Source organism: Phalacrocorax aristotelis, chromosome 6 (assembly GCF_949628215.1).
Source record: "Phalacrocorax aristotelis chromosome 6, bGulAri2.1, whole genome shotgun sequence".
Classification (NCBI taxonomy): Eukaryota; Metazoa; Chordata; class Aves; order Suliformes; family Phalacrocoracidae; genus Phalacrocorax; species Phalacrocorax aristotelis.
In genome coordinates, this window is record NC_134281.1 from 59,921,167 (window position 1) to 59,927,166 (window position 6,000).

Sequence of the window (6,000 nt, forward strand, 5' to 3'; positions counted from 1 at the left end):
AACAGTCAGTCCAAAGGGAAAGTTCCTATTTACAGGCTGGATTAAGAGCTTTAACAAAAGGCAAGGCAGAAAGCCATTCATTTACAATATCAGAAAAAGAACTTCTTTGTATTTTATCGCTTGCCAGCATCTTCCAAATCTTTTTCTTTTCTTCTCTTCCCCTCCAAACAGAAAGTAGAATGGGAAGTTCCCATTTCACAGCATGGATCAAGAAAAGAAAAAAAGCGTATTGTGCAACTTTCCCTTTTCGCCTCTAATGGGTTTACTTTTGCATCACCCCTCAGGGCTCCTGGAAGCATATGTGTTCAGCTGAAACGCTGTGCTGCTGCCTTGTTAGACCTTTCCCCGAGACTTTTCTTAAGAAGCAGGTATTTGGAGGAGAACAAGACTGGAAGGCGAGGGAAGGACTGGAGCAGAGCTGCTCTCAGCCGAGCCGAGGACCAGTCCCTCTCCACAGCACGGGCAAAGCGAGGAGATGCACCAACCACCGGCGGAGGGGGCGGGCAGAGAAATGCAGAGCGCAGCAGGAGCTGCAGCAAGGGAAAACGCAGCGGATAAGTCCGAAAGGATCAAAAATGCGATGCGTGGAGTGAGCGTGGTGGGACTGGGAGAGGCTCTTCTCTCAGGCAGGCTCCCCATGGGACATCCTCCCTGAAGCTAGCACTGCAAGTCCCTGAAGGCTCAGCAAGAGAGGGGTGAAAAAGGATTTCTCAATTTTGGATTACTTCTTTTTGGGCAGGTGAAACATAAAAAAATAATTAAGGGTTAACTGAGGCTAAGCAAAACTTTCTACTTTTGAGATATAAGAATGTTTGTTTTAACTTTTAAAAGCCTACTTGTTTACCATAACGCTTTTTGAAACAAAGTCCTTCATTTTGAAATGGATGAAAAGGAGCATTTTGACAATTTATAATTATTCATAGTAATAAAAAGCTACTTTTCTAAAATAGGGGAAAAGCAGAAATAAGCTTTCTCTCACAAAAGCTATGCCAAGAAAAATTAGCAGTACGTAAAGATAAACCTTTACAAAAAAATTCCCAAGGATACACCTGATGGGGGAAAATGTGAGGAAGGCAGAGGCAAAGCACCACTTACTGAACCTTTATCCAGGCTAATTCCCACAGTCTGGCTCAGATTTGCAAGGTTTGGTCTAGGTGAGCTTATAAAATTAAGTTTCTCATTAACTTTTACTCCCTGCAATTTGCCACAAGCCAGCCCGCAGCTTGGCAAGTCCTTGCCTGCACCTGGGGCTCCAGCCTCAGGTCTGAGGCGCTTCCTGAGCATCCCACCCTTTTGCTGGCAAGGCCCCAGCTGGCCCTGCACCCCCAAGAACCCTCGTCTTTTGCACATACTTACTGCATTGTCTTGCAGCTCAGAGTCACGGCTCTTCACATCAACCCTAGCGCCTTTCTTCACCCTCTGGTAAAGTTCCTCTGCTCCAAACTCCACCTCAGCAGGCAAACTTGGTCTGAATCATTTCCCAGCCTAATGGCCTCTTTAGTACGTGTATTAACCCCAAATCACCTGTGTAGGAGCCACCCAGGGTGAATGATCCCTCATTACCTCTGGTCTGGGAGATGGATAACACCGTCCTGATAGCTCAGGGTGGGTTTCATCTCTACAGACACTTTCATGATAAAACAATTAATCATGTCACCCAGCATTTTTCATTAGTGTGTCAGTGTGGGCAGGATATTTTTAATAGCATTCATTTCTCATGGGTGCCTGTTTGGTTCATCCTACTTACATGCTCACGATTAACTGAATTACCAATTTCAGAGACCGAAGGGAATTTCTTCCACATTTTTCCATTTTCCCTCAATTCATCACAACATTGACAGGGATTCTTGAGGCACTCTGTATTTATCTCTAATGTGGTGCTCCAGCAAATGTTACTTAAGAGAATCCCTGCCCTAGTGGGAGCCTAGCACATGGATACTGACCTTGTTGCCACCTAATCTTTCTTAATGGTTCATTACTGTTTTGGCATTTGGTCTCTTGCTCTTTATCTCATCAGCTACAAGGCTCTGAGATAGGTTGGAAGGCCCGTGGCATGTGGTGTTGTGTATGGCAGATATTCTGTAGAGAAAGATGCTTGACCTCAGTGGAAGGGAATTGGCTTCATGGCTCAGCTGGTCTCTTCTGATCGGGAATTCCCATATGAGGTTCCCAAGGACCCCTCCCAGCTTCCGGTAAAGTTAATGCAACACTTCTTGGTTATTCCAATAGGAGCTATACCAGTCCAAGGTGAAAGCATCTCTTTCCTTCTGCTTTCCTCCGTTTGAGCATGAATAGCTACATGACCAGTCGGCGAAGAACACCCAAGTCATCTTCCTCTCCATTTTACTAGTTGGAGAAAAATGGGCAGCCACTAACAGATAAATAATGCAAATCAACTCTTGCCTACATGACTGGTGCTGTCGCGAGGGTTTTGGCTTTTATGACAATGGGACATTCCCCAGGAACCGTAGTCTGCTAGGGAGGGATGGAATCCACCTGCCTAGAAGGGGCAAGAGAATTTTTGGCAGCAGGCTAGCCAGCTTGGTGAAGCGGGCTTTAAACTGAAGGACTCGGGGGGTGATGGCTAAAGTGGCAATGCTAATGCCATCACATCCAACGGCGGAATAAGCCAACCAGAGCAGTGCAAAGGTGCCTTAGCTGCCTCACAAGATGACAATCAGTAGACCAAACACCTCAAGAGTGTGCATGGCGATAGTGGGTCCTCGTGCACCCCTCCAGGGAGACCTGCGTGCTCAATTACCTCTCTGAAATGCCTGGACACCAACACATGCAGCATGGGGAATAAACAGGAGGAACTAGAGATCGGTGTGTGGTTGCAGGGCCACGATCTCATTGCTATTACAGAGACATGGTGGAGTAGCTCACAGGACTGGAATGTGGTCATGGATGGCTTCGTACTTTTTAGGATAGAGCAGCAAGGCGAGGTGGGGGAGTTGCTCTTTATGTGAGGGAGCAGGAAGGCCAAGGCCCACTTGGAACTAAATCTGGCAAGGGACGTCAAGAATAACAAGAAGGGTTTCTTCAAACACATCACTAGTAAAAGAAAGACTGGGGAAACTCTGGGCCTGCTGCTGAATGAGGTGGGGGCCCTGGTCATGCAGAGTACAGAGAAGGCAGAGGTACTGAACGCCATCTGGTCGTGGCTGGAGAGCTGGGCCCAGGGGAACCTCATGGAATTCAACAGGAGCAAGTGCAAGGCCCTGCCCCTGGGGGAGAACAACCCCCCGCACCAGCACGGGCTGGGGGGGACCTGCTGGAGAGCGGCTCTGCTGAGAGGCCCTGGGGGTGCTGGGGGGCAGCGAGGTGACCCTGAGCCAGCACCGGGCCCTTGGGGCCAAGGGGGCCAGCGGTGTCCTGGGGTGCATGAAAAGGAGTGTGGCCAGCAGGGCGAGGGAGGTTCTCCTCCCCCTCTGCTCTGCCCCACTGAGGCCACATCTGGGGTGCTGCGGCCAGTTCTGGGCCCCCCAGTTCCAGACTGACAGGGAACTGCTGGAGCAAGGCCAGCGGAGAGCTACGAAGGTGGTCAGGGGCTGGAGCATCTCCCTTGTGAGGAAAGGCTGAGAGACCTGGGCTTGTTCAGCCTGGAGAAGAGAAGGCTGAGGGGGGATCTCATCAATGCCTATAAATACCTGAAGGGTGGGTGTCAGGAGGATGGGGCCGGGCTCTTTCCAGCGGTGCCCAACGCCAGGCCAAGGGGCGACGGGCACAAGCTGGAACACGGGCAGTTCCCCCTGAAGATGAGGACAAACCCCTTCCCTGTGCGGGTGCCAGAGCAGGGGCACAGGCTGCCCAGAGAGGCTGTGGGGTCCCTTCCCTGGAGACATTCACCCCCCGCCTGGACGCGGCCCTGTGCCCCTGCTCTGGGGGTGCCTGCTCACGCAGGGGGTGGGACGGGGTGAGCTCCAGAGGGCCCTGCCAACCCTCACCTTCAGTGACTCTGTGACCAATGTTAGCTCCTTCCCCAGAAACAATAACAGAAATCCTTCATTTTATTGTACTTTTCCCCTCAATGCAAGTTCCCCCAATATGTCACATAGCTTCTCTTCTGCCTTTCTCAAAAGTCTCTTGCCTTTTTGCAAAACAAGAGGACTCATTAGTGCTTTTAAGTGGTCATAGGCACTACAAAACAAGGTAGTGCATTCCACATTAAATCAACATAATAGTGAGGGATGAATACAATCTACCCAACAGAGATTTTATCGTGAAAATTATTAAAATTCATAGCTTAGAGGTGTGAATGCTTCTTTAAGAAAGGTACTTATGTTATCCCCAAAATAGCACCAGCACCATGTGATGTTCCAGTTGCTATGGTTACCACAAATTTGTTATTTAATAGCAAAGAAAATAGATGCACAAAACATGCTAATTATAACTGGTACAAATTTTTCTAAATGTTTTATATGAATATGCATGCATGTTTTATGCATAAGGAATAGGAATGCCCTTTTTCAAATAATTCTTCAAGTTTTTAGAAGCATTTTAGTAAGTGGCGGGGAAGTAAATTTTGTAGCTCTCAACAACAGGGGGAAAGGAGACTGAAAAATTGAAGATGGGCACTTTATATAAAACAATGCAGTGTTCTATTCAAATAGCAGGAGAATCCTGAAAACCCAAGATGTTTAAAACTGTCCAACCCTTGTACTTTCCGGACTGCGTTTGCTTTCCTTCTTCTTCTCCTCTTTCCTATGTTGAAAGGGTTCCCTCTCTGGATTGAAGCCTCTGAGAAACAATTGCAGGACCGTTTGAAGTGAAGTTGCCTGTTACGAAATTATAACGTTACTATAACTCAAATACAGAAACCAAAGTGCTTCAGCCATGGCCAGAATCAATACTGCTTGAGATACCTACAGCCTCCCTCCGCCTGGAGCCCCAGGGCTCCCACGAGCGTGCGGTGGTGCGCCGGCTCAGCAGGCTGGTCCTGGCTGCTCCTGCTCGTGCCGGATGACCGTGGGCTCTGTTTGGGGGTGCACCCACTGGTGCAGGCTCCTGCTGCGGGGTCTCGGAGGCCTCCACGGGCTGGGAGCTCAGGTGGCGCTTTGCAGAAGTTTGCCTGAGAGCGCGGCGTGGAAAGATGCTGCTGTCGGACTCATGTGTATTACAAGGAGAAATAGATAGGGCTGGCTCTGGGCATGCAGAGGAGGGATGCATCCCCACTGGAAGCAGATATGTATGAGAACAGATGTCTTATAATTCCCCTTTCTCCACCAGATGTTCCCAGAGATAAGTCTCGGGGACACAGCGCGTGCGGTACTTTAAGTGTTGGATCTGTAAAACTTGGCAGGCCTGGCAGGGTCCAGGGGAGGAGCGGAGGAAACCTCATTCCTTTCCTTGCCCTGTCTGTAGCCACAGTGAAAAGACTCTCAAGCCTAAATTAAACAGAGAGACGACTTCGAGCCTTGGGAGAGAGCAAGAGTCTCGCGGCTGGCACAGGAGAGCTGCGGGGCACCCGTGCTGGCAGCGGCACTGCGTGCGGAGCCAGCCGCGGTTCGGGGCGCAGCCGGGTCGGTGCCTCGCTGCCCAGCGCCGGGCAGCCCTGGCTGCTCACCCAGATTCCCGCTTCTTCCCAGCGAGAGGAGGACGATGCACGTGCCTTTGGGGCAGGAGTATCATATGGCGGACTCTGTCGCACTCGGGGGACATTGCTGAAAATGTCACCACTGTCACTTGAAATCAAGCCCTCTCTCTTGTAGAGGCTTTTATCTCTTCCCTTACGAGGATGCAACAGCCGCAGGCAGAATTAAAGTTGTGTGCACGTGTTTTGCTGCCAAATGGCTGCACTTAATGACATGGATACTGAAGGCGCCTACTTATGCTGATGGTTTTTCCCTTTCACACCCAGAGCACATGCTAGCTGGCTGCCGTATTTCAGATGTTGCAGCATGTCAGTGATACCGACTGAAAAAAACCCCTTCTCTGTAGCTTGCTGTCACACCGTGATTGATATCAGCTGTAACAAGATAAAATGTTATGGCACTGTAA